Raw genomic sequence first — 19,790 nt, forward strand, 5'->3', positions numbered from 1 at the left:
CGATTGTGTGTCACAGCTCGAGCGAACCCTTTTGTGACCTTTCTTATTCATAACGCCTGCTCGGAGCCGTCATTTTCGTCCTTTTCCATATGTATGCGCTCCCAGCGCGGGAACAAGACCGCCGCAGTTTCGCCCGGCTCGAAGCTGAAACTAACCCCCACAAGGCCGCCATTGTGCCTCCTCTGTTATCTGAGCGAGAAGACGAGGACACACGGAGGGACTTCCGAAAGAGGCAGTGTCAGAGCCAGAGTCGGGAATATTTGTGCGGCTGCGTGTCCGTTTCCCTGTCTGCTCCTACGTGAGGTGACCTGAGCACTGCTGATAGAGGGCAGCATTGCCTCCCCTTGTTGGGAAGGCTTGTGTGGGCCGCGGCAAGATGGCTAAACCAGCCTCTAATTAGACACAGATTGATGGCTAGATAGATAGATAGATAGATAGATAGAGGGTTGGCTAGATAGATCCCTCGTGAGCTTTAGAACGGGATTCTTTTGTCTACTGTTCAACTGTAATACGTCATATTAAACGGGTATCAAAAGCAGCTGTTATGACTCGAGTGTGCGTCATCTAAAGCAGTTCGATTCACTGTATGGAACCTGTAGCTCGCTTTTTGCGCAGACCTGACAGATTTGCTTTGTCGATATAGTTAGAATGCAGCCTGTAGACCTCGAGTAGTGGTGCGTGTATGTACAGTATTTATAACATCAGGCAATGAGACACCGCAGAATGAGTAGTAGCAGTGTATGTGGCAACTGTACATTTTAATCGTGACAGCCCTATATATATATGTGTGTGTGTGTACATATACATATACATGTACATACATGAAGGTGAACAGCCTCAAGAGGCAGTCAGCAACATTGTAGGTAGAAAAGAAAATCCATACACGTATAAAGGGTCTATTTAAGCCGTTGGCAATGTAATAAACAGCAATGCTATCAGCGGTGTATTGACAACTACACACGTACTAATAAACAGAATAATGTACTCTATTGTGCATGCTATATTGTATCAGTAGGTATGAAAGTGACAAAAGCAGAACCAAGAATAGACAGAGGCCTTGTATGTATCCATGCAATTTCTTGTACTTTTAGTCTTAATTCTACTTCAATAGCTCATACCTGACCGTACAGCGTAACGGGTTCAACAGAAGCTGAGTTGTACATCAATAATAGCCATCCTCACCTTCAGAAACCGTGAGTACTGTAGTTTTGCACGGGAACCTGTTTCAGACATGGTAAAACGATCTCTCAATTCCCTTTGTGATTGTGTGTTTGGCCATAAAAAAATATCAAATATCAATGTATCCCTACACCAAAGTGAACAGGTTATTCAAGACTCGGCCTAGGCCGCTGTCTGTTCTGCGCTTCCTGCTGAAGTGTCATTCGATATGTGGCAATAATGACCTTATATGAGGCCTGTTCTTTCAATCTGCTGTATGTGATTGCTTATGAAGCCAGTTGCCAGAGAGTACAAATAGTAGACGTGCTTTATTTGTTTATTGCATGCAACAAGCCGCAATACTTTTTTTTTTTAGCAGATTGGCATTGACAGAGGACTACGTTGACATGCTCTTTAGATAAGGTCATTGTAGCGTTGCAAAAATAACAAACCTATCCACGGTGCTGTACTTTTTTGTCTATAGTTGGCGAGCACAGCAAAGCTAGCTTGAGGTTGATTTTTTTCTTTTTTCTTCCCTGATCACTTCACATTTGTATTGCGATGTTCTGAATCTCTGTTGTACTGAACAGAATAACACTAAATGTAATGTACTGTTGCGGAGGTCTGCGTGGATGTATCTCAACTTCCCATTAGTGTTTGAACTGACGAGTTGACTTTACGACTCCGCACTGAACTTTAAAGTAGGGGTGTCCCCATCTGATCTTTGAGATCGGGTATCAGTCCCGTGTCGGCAAAAAGGGGAGCATCGGATCGACAGACACCATTGACGATATTAACACTCTGTGGACCATCGAAATGTCCGGCCAAAAAAAGCGACATGGTCGTCGTACATCCGTGAGGGTTCAAGAGTGCAAAAATAAGTTGGGGGTGGATGAGAATAGCGGTAAGCCTCACTAATTTCAACAATTCCGATCTCCGAAAGTCAGTAAATATCGAAATATCTCTTTACGTGAAACTGGTCAGTGGTGGAAAAAAGGTTGGGGGCGACTGTACTGTGCTGAAAAAAAAATATCAAAGTCACCTTTGATTAATTGAGCTCTACTCGACTTCCATCATATCATAGTGGACTGCAATTTATCTTTATTCAATTCCTATTACTTCCCATAGTACTACTACTACTTCTTGAGAGAGCAATCTTAGTTGAGACAATCAACAGTACCGGATTACAGTAGTGCACTCGTTTTTCCTAAATTGCTTCAAGACACCATTCATTTGGTTTCCAGCCAATGGCAGGGCACGTATATACAATACTAACAACCATTCACGCTCACATTCAGATATCTGGACAATACAGAGCGTTCAGTGAACCTAACATGCAAACTCCACAGAGATTCAAAACCCTGACCCTCAGAACTGTGAGGCAAACATGCTAACCACTAGCCCACCATGCGTCTTACTCAACAGTACGTTCAATGGATTAATTGACATTATGCCCATCCTAGCATGTCAGTACTGTACCTTGAAGGGCAAATAAACCCGACTGTATCCAGGATGACTTTAAATAGAAGAATACAGGAGACTTTGACTGTCAAGGTCGCAAGCAGAGGGTGAACACAAACATTTGTTAAACCTCTTGTATTGTGGCACTTTACTGTCATAACCCCGAGGGCGCAGAATACATTCTTTTTCATTTCGCCAAATCACCTGCGCCGGCAGGTTCCCGCGGGTGCTTGAGCTGCTGTTCTAGCATCACAGGTGAATCGCTATCATGGCCAGGTTTTTTGTTTTTGTTTTTGTTTTTTTTTAACCCTGGGATGCCCAGCGCAGTGCCAAAAGGGATGTTGCTAGGTAACGGGTCACTCGCTTCACAGCGCGTGTGTATGGCGTGCTTTGCATGGAGTTCCCTATATTTCCAGAGAGACACACTCCTCTCACTGAAATGTAGGTGAAAGCTCTTGCACCAGAACATGCACGTCCAGTGTGTCAGTAAATATTTGGTGGCGAATCAATCATGCATATGTTCTAGCGTTGCCACGATTTTAACCGGGCGGATTTATTTTCATTGATGATACCATTCACCTCCCTGCCTTCTCCGGGGAGCGTCACACCCTCTTTCCACTGCAGCATTCGCCTCCTCCTCCTCCTCCTCCTCTTCTTCCTCACATGAGCACGTTTTGTGTCAGCATACAACGCTGTGCACACCCCCAACACCCTTCCTCCAGCTGCCTTCCAACAAAGTTGCCGCTTCCTGGCACAGTGTGGCAGAGCTGAATGAGGCCAGCTGTGCACGAGTGGGTGTAAATAGTGTACGACTGTATCCTATGTACTGTAAGATGAATGTGAGCCTCCCCTATCGTATAGCGTAACAGAGACAGGCGGTGTATTCTTAGCAGCTTACTCTTTATTGGCGTTCCTCAACAGCAGCACACATCCTGTATGCACACGTGTGGGCGTGCGTGTGTACGTGTCGTTGCTGTTAACATCTCTGTGATGACGTTCCTTGAGCGGGAGGCGAGCAGTTCATCTCAGAAGGGTAATTGCTAGGAGGATTTTGGAGGTTTTGGTTTTTTTGTTTTGGCCAAGAAGTCTGAGATGTGACTCCAGGCGGCACGGTTCACTCGATGTTGGAGCATATAGTACGAATAAGCTTCAAATGACCCTCCTCGTGTCAGAGAGATGGTCGCGAAGGCGACGCACGACAAGAGAATCTTGTTTTAACGCGCAGCCCTGCTTGTTGCTTTCCAATAGCCACTGATGCGTGAGTCAAGCGAGGGATTTCCTAACCTGTCTCTTGTTTCCCCCCCTCCAACTCTCACCCTAGAAAGTCACCACTTACGTCATGGGGAATACCTGCCGTACAGAATGTCAGCACAAACAAAATTGCCAGCAGACTAAACACATCTTTAGTGGCATTTCTAAAAACGATCATTTGTGTCTTGTATTTATGTATATATACGATGTGTGTGATTCTTTTTTGTACCGTGTTTAGTTCAACAACAAACTTCGCCTGGGTTGTCATGAAATAGTTTAAAGCACACTCAGGCAGGGTAGAGACTGTGTTTGTGTATGTGAGTGTCACGAACGCACACAGGCACACACAAACACACAAAGTATGCGTGTCACTTTCAGACACTGATACCGGTGCTAAAAATATAGTGAAATTTTACATTTTTGAATATAAAACGAAGCTATGACTGTTCCATATGGCAGGATCTTTGAACCTTCCTATTATTTTGTCACTTTGTGACATGTAAAAACTCAGATAATGAATAAAAACGATCTTTTTCACCCGATCTTCGTCAGCTGAAAATCGCGTGATCGAGCCTGATTTTCACGTGATCCGATCGGGAAATCCCGAGACAAATCGGTGTATTTCAATGAGGAAAACTGGCACTGCGCAATGTTGTACTTGATAAAAACACACAGTAACACCACAATTGATTAGAATTCAAAATAATTTTAAACAATTTATGGCCGTGTCTGAAATCGTTCACTCGCTCCCTACTCCCCATGTAGGGCTGCACTTACACGGCACTCAGTTAATGATGTCACAGCTGTCGCACAACAAATATTGCGGTGGGTAAAAAAAAAAAGATGGCTGCACATTATGTAAACATACTGTTACTGTACATTATTATAAAAATGCCGACAATCGAAGCTTTGTTGAAAAGTAGAATTTTATTATGGCATGTGCAACTATACTTTCCAGTTGATGTTTATTCATTTTGTAATGTTTTTTTGTGAATTTCCTCAAATGCAGGCGGCACACTTGACTGTCTTCACGCATATTCTCACTCACAAAATGCCTTTTTCACTGCTGGTGAATGATATTATTCACCCTGGAAAGAAATTCAAAACGAACAAACTGAACTTTTTTCCACATCTCTGAAATTTTGGGTAATTCACGCAAGAGGGGGCTATTTTATTCGACCACGAAATGATATCCATTTTTGGGAACACCCTGTATAGTGTGCAGACCTTGACTCTTCAAGCGGTGCCCACAAAGCATTTTCAGTGTCATACAAAGTAACTTGTTGTCGCCTTCATCTAGAATGAGTGAGTTTTCAGGTCAGACCCTTTATTTAGACTGAGCCTGCTTGTTTAAAAAGGTTGACCGGAGAATGATGTTGAGAGCAAACGGGCCTGTAAATGCTTGCAGCTTTGTTTGTTGTGGGGACTGGGAGTTTTTAAAGCCCAGGCAGGGGCTACAAATATAACAATTATTCGTGTTACTGTGATGCAAGCGCGCTTATTTGTTGTGACGCAAGTGTGCAGGTGCGTGCAAATGTGCTGAAACACCTCAGCACTTTTTTTAACCATCTCTTTGACTGTACAGTACCTGCATGGAACAACATAGGTACGTACACCTGCAACAACATTAGGTACACCTGCACAATCTATTGAGATCCAATATAAAAAAAAAAAAAAAAAAAAAGCTGCCTTCACAAAGATGATAATGCTCACTTTATATTGACTCTGTAAAAGTATTCACACAAGCAACGCAAGCGTGTAAATATTGGAAATTAAGCATTCTTCTATTGGATTTTATTATATAGGTGTGCCTGATATTGTGGCCAGTGTATGTCGGGCATCCCCCTCGCCCAAGGACCATCACACTCGAACACCTGCTGGCGCCCACTTGACACCGACACACATTTCTACACACTCTCATGCAATGTCCAGTCCGCTTCCAACTTAAGCCCCCTGCCTCATTTTAAAGAGAAGGATTTGGAGCCATTTTAGCCAGCGGATTAAAGTCTGGCAGAGATAATGCCACTTGAGCCACTTTTGAGTCACGTGACACAACACGGCGGCCCGGCGTTTTGGGGAGGAGCAAGATGCTGTCCTTCATGTATTGAAGGTTCTTAATTGGTACAATACATTTTACGATACCAACATTTAATTATGTATTTTTAAAAAAAAAATTTTTTTTTATTGTTTTGTCTTTTACAAATAGAAGTAGCCTTGTGTTATCTTTCCGCAACTATTCACATGTAGTTTGTATTATTTACAGACACTCCTAAAGTGATTTTAACTATAAATTTGGATGTGGCTTTCACATGTTGTCACAAGTCCTTACTATGTGGCTAATCCCAGCTCTTTGCTCATCTTCTGTTGCCTTTAAAACAAGAGATAAATTGGTGCTTTATTGTCCTGGTGGTTATTTGTCTTGGACACCGAAGAATGTGTGAGTGTGCAACCCTAAAAAATATTTCATTCGCTAGGATAAATTCATTTTCAAGTTGGTAAAAGGGGAAAAAGAGGCAGCAAAGATTATTACAAAGATTCTTTTTTTTTTTTTTTTTTTAAACCCGATTATGTGCTGGTTTTGTTGCACATAATGAGGTGAGTGTTTGGCTGTGTAAAAAGTGAATCTCCATCACTTACTGAAAAAATGCGAACACATTGTTGTATTATTGAGATAAATAAGCTCCTGCAATGTAGGGAACAAAAGCATACTTTAGTTTCTCTCAAGTGAATTACAGCAGGTATGTTGACAAGGGGATTGAAAAATGTGGAAAAGCAGGAATAGTTGTGGAAATGCTGGCATGGGTATGAATTCATGTATGAAAGGTCTCAATGTGTAACACAAAAAAGACTGAACAAATAGAAAGTTTTCCCGCACCTTTAGCTCACATGCGGTTTCTTCACATGCCAAAACCATTGTTGTATTAACTTCAATTTTGATTGTCGTGTGTAATAGCTATCATCCATTTTCTATATCATTTATGCATGAGATTCTCAGTGTGGTACGAGTACTACGAGTGGTACATTGGCTCCCTCTAGTGGTAGACGAAAGGAGCACAGCCTCAGTACACTTCAGTTGTATTTACCTTTTCATTTCAAAACATTTGCCTTTCATCTTTGAGAATTAAAAAAAAACAAAACATGTATTTAGGTAACAATTCTATTTAACTTGCATGTACTGAGGATAGGCAGTGCAGAAAATGGCTTGATAAATATTTTATGCGCATTGTGCTAATGTTCAAACTGTTTAATGATACAGTCGCAAAAAAATGATGGTAAATCTACTTGTTAGGGATGTCTCCTTTTTTGTTGAACACGTTGGCCTGCTACTGTACTTTAATGTTGGTCATGAATGGTGGTACTTGGAGAGCAAAGTATTATTCTTTTTTTTATAGGTGGTACTTGGTTTACAAGGTTTTACAACCACTGACTTATCCTGTTCTGAGTCACAGCAGAGGTTTGATCCTCTCCCAGCTGACTGGACAAAAGGCTGACGACAACCTTCTCATGATTGTAGTATGTAATAGGGAACTTGGGAACAACATATTGATTGGATATAGCTGCATGACCGTTTAATAAATTCAGTGCATTTTATTGTGGGTACCTGCAATTGACCGACCAGTCCAGCGTGTGTACCCAAAAGGCAGTTATGTGCAATTAAACTTACTGTATGACGTTTATGAAACGTATGAAGGCCAATAAGCGAATGTGAGTCTTCATTAGATAAGAAACATCTTAATTCAAAATCATTTCAAGTGTTTCCATAGTAAAACGCGATATAAAAAGAAATGGAAAGTATGAAGTCTAATCTCTATAACACCAAAATGGCTTGCTTCCTGTTTCCTCTGATTACTTTATTGCCAGTAAACAGTCTCAGAGTCACCGTGACTTGGTTATCGTTACCCCCCCCCGACCCTCCAAAAAGACTTTTTAAAATGTGTTTTAGCTCTACACTATATTCCCTGTCACCTCGCATTATGAAATGAAACGTAATCGTCGCACGAGGCCCACTGAGAAGTCGAACAAGAGGGGGCGGTCCGCTGCAAATGCTCCTTAAATCCGCTTGTAATCCCTGTCATCACTTTGGAGCAATCAATTATTGCGCCGTCCCTGTCGTCCACATTCCTCAGTGGCCTCACATTCCTGCGCAGTCTCTCACCCAAAACGGAAAAACCATTCAAATTCAACGAGCCAATACAAATGCGTGTGCAAATCCAGATTAAATTAACAACTGACAACACCATAAATACGTGATAGAATTCTGGCGTTCAAGCACGGCGACAAACGTGTGCACTACACCAACGCGAAAGGTGAAATCAAAGATTGATTTAGTCTCGGGCGAGTCAATCGCATTGTACTAAAAGCACTAAATTGTACTTTCTTTCTATTAGGGTGGAATTAAGCACTCCTTCCTCCAGTCGGACATTTCAGGTTTCCAAATTGTTCCTTTCAGCCCGACACTCGTCAATCCAGTTTGTTTTCCCGTGAGTTCTCTCATTTGTAACACGTTGAACGCGAACACCCCCGCCAAACGTGATGACAAAAGATGTTGGTGCGCGCCCACACCGAGCAAACACGCTGTGTATTGATCCGTAAATGCAACAAGCTTGTACGTTTTTCTGCTGATTCACGGCCATCTGTCATTGTCAAGGTGGCCGTGCCTTAAAGCGTGCCAGCCTTTATCGTCATCCGTTATTTGTAAAACAGTGTGAAACCATAAGATGTATTTTTGGGATAAGTCGCACCCTGCAGGCGCGTCGCTATTTGATTAGTTGACTTTTTGTCAACAGGATTACATGGGGTCAAACTGTTGCCACCATAAAACTAACTGTATAGGCAATGTTTTAAGTCATCTATTACATTCATAACTGTCACGCATGTAAAAGTGTAAAAATAAGTCCGCCTCCTGCCACATTCTAAAATGCTTGGGTTAATTGAAGACTCTAAATTGTCCGTAGGAGTGAATGTGAATTGTTTGTGTATGAGTGCCCTGTGATTGGTAGGTGACCAGTCCAGGGTGTACCCCGCCTCTCGCCCAAGGTCAGCTGGGATAGGCTCCAGCTCATCCTTAAAAAGCGGGATAGAACGTTACCAATGGGTGGATGAAATAAGGTAGAAATTGGGCTCATATTTGTCTGTGTTTGATGAAACACGATTGTGGAGTCACGAAAATAAATTCATAAAAAGGACAATTGTTGTGTTTTCGACTGCGTGCTAGTTCATTAACAAGTTCATCCACATTCATTCATCATATACAGTCCTTGAAGTGACAAGTACAATTGGACAATTAAGGGCTGCTTACGGAATGAGGCACTTTCTTTCTTTGTTCACTACTTGTCAAACAATCTTTCAATCCAACCAGTTACAGCCTGCACAAGTGCTGCGTATTGTAAGCCCCCAATGCACTCACAGGCTTGCGGTGTGTAATGTGATCCAGTATCACTTTCTTATGGGAAGATCCATCAAACTACATCTACTGCACCGTCAGCCTGCCAGACCGAGCTCAGGGCCAATTCCCAGTATCTGGTGCCGCGTTCGACATGCCGCCAAAATCAGATGTAAAACACACCCACGCGAGACTTGCGCAACTTGACACTTTTCTTTCCATGTATGTATTCTATCCTCGCAAGACACTTCATTAGGTACACATAGAAATGTATTGAGTGCTGTACAACACCTCAGTGTGATGCAATTCACCACTGCAAACTGCAACCACAATTGTAACCAAGTTGTTAGATTTATACCTCAGCATCAGTAAAAATACATCCATCCATCCACTTTCTGAGCCGCTCATCCTCACAAGGATCCCAGCTATCTTCAGGCAGGAGGCGGGGCACACCCTGAACTGGTTGCCAACCAATCGCACGGCACACATAAGCAAACAACCATTCGCACTCACATTCACACCTACGGGCAATTTAGAGTCTTCAATTAACCTACCATGCATGTTTTTGGGATGTGGGAGGAAACGGGAGTGCCCGGAGTAAACCCACGCAGGCACGGGGAGAACATGCAAACTCCACACAGGCGGGGCCGGGATTTGAACCCCAGTCGTCCACCGTGCCGCCAGTAAAAATCACAGCATTATCATATTTGTAATAGCAGACGTTTAGAATACCACTACCAGATGATATGAGTAGTGCGAGTCTCAGATCAAGGCAGCAGTTTGCAACCACAATTACTGTGTTGGATTTAAAAAAAAAAAAAAATGAAATCAAACAACACAACAGCTAATACCATTTAAAATGTATTTGGGAACAAAATGAAAGTACTTAAATACCTGCAATGCTGCAAGATGATTAGTTGATTTGCCTGGCTTTTATTCATTTTCAAATTTCGAAGAAATGTACTTTCCTGGAAATTTGAGGTTAAATCTCCAGTGGCTTGAGTTCCTAAGGTGTAGTCCCTGAAATAGTCAGTCTATGTATTTTTAGTATTTTCTTAAACAACGTGCGCACATTTTGCACAAGCACCATACATGCACCATACATTGTAGTTTAACAAGAACAAGTGACCAAATTATTACAATAGAGGTATTCTGCTTTAAATGGCTATAATTCCTTAACTGTAATTGCTATATATTAGTGAAACCTCTTGATTCAAGAGTAGTTCTACAGCTTTAATTGACATGATATTTATTTCAAACCTATTGTGGCAGTGTATGAATGCAACGTTCGAATGGAGACTCTCACTCTCCAAATAATTTGGAGCCTTTGAAAATGGAAGAGTCCTCTGCACAAAATCATTTTCTAAATGGTAAATGGCATATTTTTGTGAACCCTCTCAAATTAAAGCTGAAAGTCTACACTTCAATCACATTGGCATTGTTTTTGTTTTTTTTCAAACCCATTCTGCTGCCGCATAGGAAAAATACTTCCGTGCGGATAGCCACACACAGAAGTCTGAGGGTTTGCGTCATGTTGAGTGTGCGTGTGTGTGGTATTGATCCAGGTTATCCCCGCCGGGACCTTGCGCCTATGACAGGCAGGCGTTCGGCCAGGCTCAACCCTCAGTCCTCCACCGCCACTATAATAGCTTACGGTGGGCAGATTAAAGGATGAGACCTGAGGAACAAGCCGCACACGTAGGCGGAAAGCAGCGACGGGCCGTGAGGAGCGGCGAGCGGGCGGCGCCGGCCTCTGCCCACCTGTCGGGAGAGTCCCGCAGAGCCAGATGGGTGCTCTTTGCTAGCGCATGTGGGGTAAGCGCACCGTGCTGAGGTGTTGGCGTGCGGCAATTGCATGTCAGTGTCAGGTCTCTTGCGTGCGAGGTCGGCCGCTTCGCCTCTCAGCCGCACTGCTGATGCCGTGCTTTGTCACGGACACTCAAGTGAGTTTGCGGAATGATGTTACAGGCCGTGAGAAAGTTGCATGTCGCTTTCGATCACTGTCGTCCAAGTGTAAAAGAAAGTTAACCGCTGTTAAGTGTAAATCGAGGCAAAATGTGTCTTCAAACACATTATTGAATGGGTACGTGATCTTTATTTGAGAAGTGAGTGCTATCGGCTACAACTCTCGCCCAGTCACCCCACACACAGACAATTTGAGCCAAAACGTTCAAGCAGAGAAATTCCTTTGCAAGTAACGGCACCCTCTGTTGTTAAAACTACTGTACTGCAAAACACATTTCGTAGCGAAGCGGTACATTTACATTTCATGACCTGAAGCTTTATCCATATTCTACTGATAAACCAGGAAAAAGAGGAATGTACTAGTTTCCTTTGTCAGAGTTGGTTCTAATTCTAATTGTTACCTTCTCATTTTTTGTGTTGGCATGGTAAAGTATAATTCACCAACTTCACCAGTACGTAGAACAGCGACACTGCAATTGTTTTCATCCATTTGTTTACTGGAATGCATGAGAAAAAAAAGGACATTGTATGGTGGAAGGGGTCATAGTTGCCACAAAAAGCCAAAGAAAAATCATACTTTTTTCTTTCCATCCATTTTTCACCGCTTATCCGAGGTCGGGTCGCGGGGGCAGTAGCTTTAGCAGGGACGCCCAGACTTCCCTCGCCCCAGCCACTTCATCCAGCTCTTCCGGGGGGATCCCGAGATGTTCCCAGGCCAGCCGAAGGATGTAGTCGCTCCGGCGTGTCCTGGGTCGTCCCCAGGGTCTCCTCCCGGTGGGACGTGCCCGGAACACCTCACCGGGGAGGCGTCCGGGAGGCATCTGAATCAGATGCCCCAGTGACCTCATCTGGCTCCTCTCGATGTGGAGAAGCAACGGCTCTACTCTGAGATCCCCCCGGATGACCGAGCTTCTCATCCTATCTCTAAGGGAGAGCCCGGACACCCTGCGGAGGAAACTCATTTCGGCCGCTTGTATCCGGGATCTTGTTCTTTCGGGCACGACCCACAGCTCGTGACCATAGATCGACCGGTAAATCGAAAGCTTCGCCGTTCGGCTTAGCTCCTTCTTTACCACAACGAACCGATATAAAGTCCGCATCACTGCAGACGCTGCACCGATCCGGCTGTCGATCTCCCGTTCCATTCTTCCCTCACTCGTGAACAAGACCCCAAGATACTTGAACTCCTCCACTTGGAGCAGGATCTCATCCCCGACCTGGAGAGGGCACACCACCGTTTTCCGACTGAGGACCATGGTCTCAGATTCGGAGGTGCTGATTCTCATCCCAGCCGCTTCACACTCAGCTGCGAACTGCTCCAGTGAGAGTTGGAGGTCACGGCTTGATGAAGCCAACAAAACCACATCATCTACAAAAAGCAGAGATGCAATACTGAGGCCACCAAACCGGAACCCCTCTACGCCTCGGCTGCACCTAGAAATTCTGTCCATATAAGTTATGAACAGAATCGGTGACAAAGGGCAGCCTTGGCTCGAGGACCCTGCCAAGGGTGTAGAGCTGGTCCACTGTTCCACGGCCAGGACGAAAACCACACTGCTCCTCTTGAATCTGAGATTCAACCTCCCGACGGATCCTCCTCTCCAGCATCCCTGACTAGACCTTACCAGGGAGGCTGAGGAGTGCTATCCCCCTGTAGTTGGAACACACCCTCCGGTCCCCCTTCTTAAAAAGGGGGACCACCACCCCAGTCTGCCAATCCAGAGGCACTGTCCCCGATGTCCACGCGATGTTGCAGAGGTGTGTTAACAAGGACAGCCCTACAACATCCAGAGCCTTGAGGAACTCCGGGCGAATCTCATCCACCCCCGGGGTCTTGCCACCGAGGAGCTTTTTAACCACCTCGGTGACCTCAACCCCTGAGATAGGAGAGCCCGCCTCAGAGAAGCCAGACTCTGCTCCCTCATGGGAAGGCATGTCGGTGGAATTGAGGAGGTCTCCGAAGTATTCTCCCCACCGGCTCACAACGTCCCGAGTCGAGGTCAGCAGCGCCCCCTCCTGAGATGCCGGATGGTGGACCAAAATTTCCTCGAAGCCGTCCGGAAGTCTTTCTCCATGGCCTCACCGAACTCCTCCCATGCCAGAGTTTTTGCTTCAGCGACCACCAACGCTGCATTCGGCTTGGCCAGCCAGTACCCATCAGCTGCCTCAGGAGTCCCACAGGCCAAAAATCACGCCCTTCCAGGTCTCACTCATTGCCCACGTGAGCATTGAAGTCCCCCAGCAGAACGATGGAGTCCCCAGCGGGAGCGCTCTCCAGCACCCCCTCCAAGGACTCCAAAAAGGGTGGGTACTCTGAACTGCTCTTTGGTGCATAGGCACAAACAACAGTCAGGACCCGTCTCCCCACCCGAAGGCGGAGGGAGGCTACCCTCTCGTCCACCGGGGTGAACCCCAACGTACAGGCACCGAACCGGGGACCAATAAGTATACCCACACCTGGTCGGCGCCTCTCACCGTGGGCAACTCCAAAGTGGAAGAGAGTCCAACCCCTCTCGAGAGGACTGGTACCAGAGCCCAAGCTGTGCGTGGAGGCGAGTCCGACTATATCTAAGCGGAACTTCGCGATCTCACACACCAGCTCGGGCTCCTTCCCTGCCAGAGAGGTGACATTCCACGTCCCTAGAGCCAGCTTCTGTAGCCGGGGATCGCATCGCCAAGGGCCCCGCCTTCGGCCACCGCCCAGCTAGCACTTCACCCGACCCCTATGGCTCCTCCCACAGGCGGTGAGCCCACGGGAAGGGGGACCCGGCCACCAGGCGCTCACCTTCGAGCCCCACCTCGAGGCTTGGCTCCAGAGGGGGGCCCCGGTGACCCGTGTCCGGGCAAGGGAAACCTGAGTCCATTTTTTGTCGTCATCATAAGGGGTCTTTGAGAAGTAAGTGCTATCGGCTATCGGCAATACATACACACACAGATTCAATCCAGCCCTCCATTTTCTCAGGGTCATGGGTGAACTGAAGCCTATTCAGCAGTCACTCACAGGGCATATATACACCAACAACCATTCAGACTCTCATTCTCTGTCACTGAGTGGGAATTGAAGTCAAGCATGTAAAACCATTACATTACACTATCAGTGACTTCATGTTTTAGGTCCACCCTAATATACTGTACAGTATGTGCTACTGCCCCCGTACTGCCCTGAGAATGCCCGATCTCGTCCGATCTCAGAAGAGAGGAATACCAGGTGCTGGGGTTGGGCAGTAGGCCAATCACCTGCTCCTGTTAAACACTACAGATTACGGAAACTGCGATTGTGGCCTTATTTGCCTCATGGCATGGAGAGCTCTAGTAATAAAAAAAAAAAAATGTGCTACTGGCTCTGTAAAGAATTAGGTGGGGTCGGGTTTTGTATTACACAAAATGCAATGCAATTGGCGAAAAATCTGGAGAGCTGCTGGAGACAGCTCTGTTTACTTTAATGATGGATGGATGTCTTAATGGGGTCAAAATGATGGCAAAATAAGTGATAGTATTTTTATGGCCATGTTTGTTGAAGCTGTTGCGACAAGACTCACCATAGGGTATCTGCGGGGGTTTGTGCATAAGCACCCAGCTTTTTGTACCGTTTTCTCACTTAAGTGACACGTGTACACCGTGGACAGCTTCGTTATTAACACCGTTTTCTAGAAGGAGCGCGCGCAGCGTGTCGCATTTTGTCCCGTGCGTATTGCGAGGGAGGCCTCCGACTGTCACTCATTTTGGCGGAAAAGAGACGCAAATGTTTCGTGTTGCCCTGCGGACCACAGGCATTCTCAATTGATCAAACGCACATGCTGAGAAAAACAAAGTGGTGCGCTTCTTTTAAGCGCGTTGTTGTTGTTGTCATGTTGACCGACTGCCACCTGCTTGTGCACCGTGATTTGGCTTCAAAAAAGTGGCGTAAGGCACTTTCCCATGCGGCATGTCAGTCTCTCTTACAGTACGGAACGCTACGCCCTGGAGCCGTAAGGATGGGCAAGTTTGTGGCAAAGTAGAAGTTACAAACTAAAGAGGCAGTCATCCTGTGGTCATGACACGAGGTTGTCGCTTTAGTGACTGCAGGAAGAGGGGGAGGAGACAGACTTTGTATCAACATGACAGCTATACAATATACAAAAGCTTCTAAAAAGAAGGGTCATGCATGTGCAGAATACAAGTTGGTGGCCAAAAGGTGCTTTTTACACTTCGGAAGACATATTTTTATGCAGCATGGTGGACAAGTGTTTGCCTCACACTTCTGAGGTTTGTGGTTCAAATCTCACCAGCCAATCAAAGGCACATAAAGGCAAATAACCATTCACACTCACATTCACAACTAAGGACAATCTCGAGTCGTCAACGAACTTAACACGCATGTTTTTGGAATGTGGGAGGAAGCTGCAGTACCTGGAGAAAACCAACACAAGCACACAGGGGAATGTGCAAGAATTCGAACACAGAACCTCAGAACTGCGAGGCGGCCGTGCTCACCACAAAGTGTCCGTGCTGTCCATAACATGAACAACAGTCTATATTATGTTTGGAATTTCTATAATGCTCACTGAATGAATCCCTCTGCCTGTACAGGTACGAGGATACTAGTCAATATTACCAGACTATAGTTTTGTGAAGAATGTCTCTAATATACATTTGACATGTATTTGGGACATGCTGCAAGAAGGAGCAGTCTACAGAGTCTGCAGCACAGTGTCGTGGCGTCTGTGGTGGAATGGACTGTTTTCATTTAAATAGAAAGTGGAGCTTTGGACTGCTTTCCATAATGAAATTCAGACAAGTTATTTTGTGTGTGCTCTGGGACCTTATTTGTAGTGATGGCATCAGAGAAGTGAAAGTTATTCTGAAAAGTAGCTTTGTATGAAAGCCATTCGTTGTTATTTGGGTTTATGCAATCAAAACACTGATAATGACGAAGTCAACTTGACATGAGTAATTGCAGCGTGGCGTGTTTCACTTGTTGACATTTTTTGTGTGAGCTTTTACAGCAAAGAGCATCATGGGCGGGTAATATGCCCTGCGCACACTGACTTTCATGCCATATGTGTGAAACTAGACACTGATGTTCATGTTAGGTGTTTTTGTGAATGGACAGACTGCTTCTACATTATGTTTGTATGTGTCTGGACAGACAGACGTTTACATTGTTTGTTAAGTGTATGGACAGTGATCTTCACATTTGTGAGTAAGTACAACCCCAATTCCAATGAAGTTGGGAAGTTGTGTTCAACGTAAATAAAAACAGAATACAATGATTTGCAAATCATGTTCATATTTAATTGAATACACTACAAAGATAAGATATTTAATGTTCAAACTGATAAACTTCATTTTTTTTTAGCAAATAATCATTAACTTAGAATTTTATGGCTGCAACACGTTCCAAAAAAGCTGGGACAGGGTCATGTTTACCACTGTGTTACATCACCTTTTCTTTTAACAACATTCAATAAACATTGGGGAACTGAGGACACTAATTATTGAAGCTTTGTAGGTGGAATTATTTCCCATTCTTGCTTGATGTACAGCTTCAGCTGTTCAACAGTCCGGGGTCTCCGTCGTATTTTACGCTTCATAATGCGCCACACATTTTCAACGGGAGACAGGTCTGGACTGCAGGCAGGCCAGTCTAGTACTGCGGGTACTCTTTTACTACGAAGCCATGCTGTTGTAACACGTGCAGAATGTGGTTTGGCATTATCTTGCTGAAATAAGCAGGGGCGTCCATGAAAAAGACGTTGCTTGGATGGCAGCATATGTTTCTCCAAAACCTGTATGTACCTTTCAGCATTAATGGTGCCTTCACAGATGCGTAAGTTACCCATGCCATTGGCACTAACACAGCCCCATACCATCACAGATGCTGGCCTTCGCCCCATCTTTGCTTGTGAATGACTGAGCAATTCAGGGAAGCTCCTTTTCTACCCAATCATGGCACCCATCTGTTCCCAATTAGCCTGGTCACCTGTGGGATGTTCCGAACAGGTGTTGGATGAGCATTCCTCAAGTTTCTCAGTCTTTTTTGCCACCTTCAAAAGCCAGCATCTGTGATGGTATGGGGCTGTGTTAAAACCATTTTAGACGTACTGGTTCTCAGGGGTATCTCAACCATGGCGGATGTAGGCGTCGCACCCCTACAACCCACAAACATACTTTTTCAACACCCCAAACCGAATAGCCTAGTGGGCCGTGTCAAAGGCTATTTTTTGTTCATGCCACGGGCCAAAAAATAAAATGGGCAGCGGGCCACAAATGGCCCCCGGGCTGTAGCTTGGACGCCTCTGTGTTAAATGAATGGACAAAGTGATGTTCAATTTACAGTAAGTTCACATTAGGTGCGTATATGGAAGGACAAACGGATGTTTACATTATGTGAATGGACATGCATAATTACATTACTTGTATATCTAAATGTAAGCTAGGTGTTTCCATTATGTGTATACATTGACAGAAAGAAGATTTCATTGTGTGCATATTAAAGGACACACATACGTTAGCATGAGGTGTGTGCGTAAAAGGACAGATGTTTTCATGACATGTTAAATAAATGGACAGAGTGATGTCTGTCAATGGCCAGATAGATGTTCACATCAGTGGCATCATTAGGCCTATTGTAGGGGGCTTCAGATGGCATTCCTTCATGCTTCCACCCACCAAATAGCTGGCGATTGGAGCTGTTAATTTGATTTGGATTACATTGTTAACTCCTCAAAGGGAAATAATTTAATTTAATTTAATAATTTTTTTTAATTAATTGAAAATGATGGGTTTGGCTTACTTTGTGACAACGCAGTGACCTTTTTTGCACACAGTTTTTCATACACTGTAGCAATGTGTATTTCCTTTTTTTGTGGTGACCGCTGTAAACATACTTCCTGTGTTTGTGTACTGTATGAAAAAACATACTGAAATAACAATACAAATCTAACAGTGACTTAGAACATTTACCCAGTATTGTATTTTTTTTTAAAATCTGTCCAAAACTATTAAAAAGCAATTACTCAGTCTCCGTTAGCTGTTTGTGAAATTTTGTGCTCGTGCGCTACAGTCGCTCACATCCTGTGCATCTCCTGGGGGCTAAGGCCCCCCCCCCCATCCCATAGAATCTAGTGACGCCCCTGGTTTGCAGTAAGTGTGTTTGTGACGATTTTTACATTGCGTGTTTGAGAATGGACAGACCTGTGGACATACAGTATGTGAATGAGCCGCCATTTATTGTATGTGTATATAAGAGGACAGACAAATGCTTACATTATGTGAGTATGCAAATGTACTGTAGTCAATAGAATGAGTTGCACCACAACTACTGTAACCCATTGCTCGGATGGATGACTTTCAACTGTAGCCTGTTAAAGTAGATTTGTTCAAGTATGAATTACTTAAACCCCTCTCTACTTATGCCCTTGAAGCGACGGTGCATGTGTGTGTGCGCCTCTATTATAGTCGCGTGCATCCACCGTGCGTGCGCTTCTTCTTCTCTTTAGCTGTCACAGCCGAGAGAAGAAGAAGGCTTGTGTTCAGCTCACTGCTGCAACCTGATGAGCTCTCGCCCGCAGAGGGCTGATCAGTGAAACACAAGCGCCTAGGCGCTTCCTGCTGAGATGAGATTCTTAGCAGCGCCATGGAGCGACCGCTTCCTCACTGCTGCAGTCTGGAGAGAAGGTGCAGGCCTTTTATGTGTGCTGAGGCTGCAGGTGGGGAGGAATTCATGGATGGATCTGTAAAAGCAACGCTGCTACAGTAACATCATTATATTTTCCATGAGCAGGTTTGTCTGCATTAGGCGTCTATGTTACTGAAGTTTACATTTTATTTGTATGTATGTAAATTGGTGTTGGAGGTTGATTCTATTTCAAAACTTTCCACGATTTTTTTTGGGGGGGGTGGGTGGGGGGGGTTGTGTTTGGACCCCTAGAGTACATACATAAGCAGCATGATACACAAGCTTGCAAAAACTGTTGCGCATTCAGGCATGTTGAGGGGGCCCAAAAAGGCCTGTCATTAGTTAGAGGAACATCTAACAATTCCAGGGCCTTCAAAACCCCATATTCCTCAGGCTCTAATAATAAAATCATACAATATTTAGATTTCTTTGTTGATTGATGAATTGTCTAAAATTCACATAGCTGATTAAGGAAATGTTGTCACAAATACTTGCTTAGCACAACTAGCAATGAGGCTGAATCCCCAAGACAGACAGCATTTCCTGTCTTCTCTCCATGGTAATGACTGTAGAAGAAAAAGAAAAGCGTACCCGTCTCTTTATTTTGAAGGTTAGCAATCCTCCCCTGTACAAAGTTTTTGCACTAAAAAAGCAACACATATTAGCGGCTTTTAACTCCCATTTTGACAGCTAAATTGGCTTAGAAGGAAGGGTTCTTAAAAAAAAAAAAAAAGAGTTAAAAAAGCAGTTCTTCTTTGCAGAAAGAACAATTGGGAGTGTGTTGAAGGCTGTGTGGAGGTGTTTAGTGAGACCGACATGCTGCGGACAGGCCCAGTGGACTGAAAGGCTATTTGGGATGTCTCTTTATTCATCCAAAGTGAGCCTCCCGCTGGGCCTGCGAGCCGTCACCGA

The 19,790-nt window shown here is 44.6% G+C and overlaps 1 protein-coding gene across 4 annotated transcripts in view; it reads left to right on the forward strand.

Annotated features, from left to right (window-relative positions):
- The window catches only part of igf2bp2a (insulin-like growth factor 2 mRNA binding protein 2a), a 49,784-nt gene that overhangs the window by 9,128 nt on the left and 20,866 nt on the right, over positions 1-19,790 (forward strand). The window contains exon 1 of one of the 4 annotated variants that reach the window (XM_061692235.1): positions 10,984-11,068. The exons of the other annotated variants lie outside the window; for them this stretch is intronic. The gene's annotated coding sequence lies outside the window, so the exon portion shown is untranslated. Of the gene's footprint in view, positions 1-10,983; positions 11,069-19,790 lie in introns of those variants that run through there. 4 annotated transcript variants of the gene reach the window in all.

The sequence above is a fragment of the Phycodurus eques genome, chromosome 12, assembly GCF_024500275.1.
Source record: "Phycodurus eques isolate BA_2022a chromosome 12, UOR_Pequ_1.1, whole genome shotgun sequence".
NCBI lineage: Eukaryota > Metazoa > Chordata > Actinopteri > Syngnathiformes > Syngnathidae > Phycodurus > Phycodurus eques.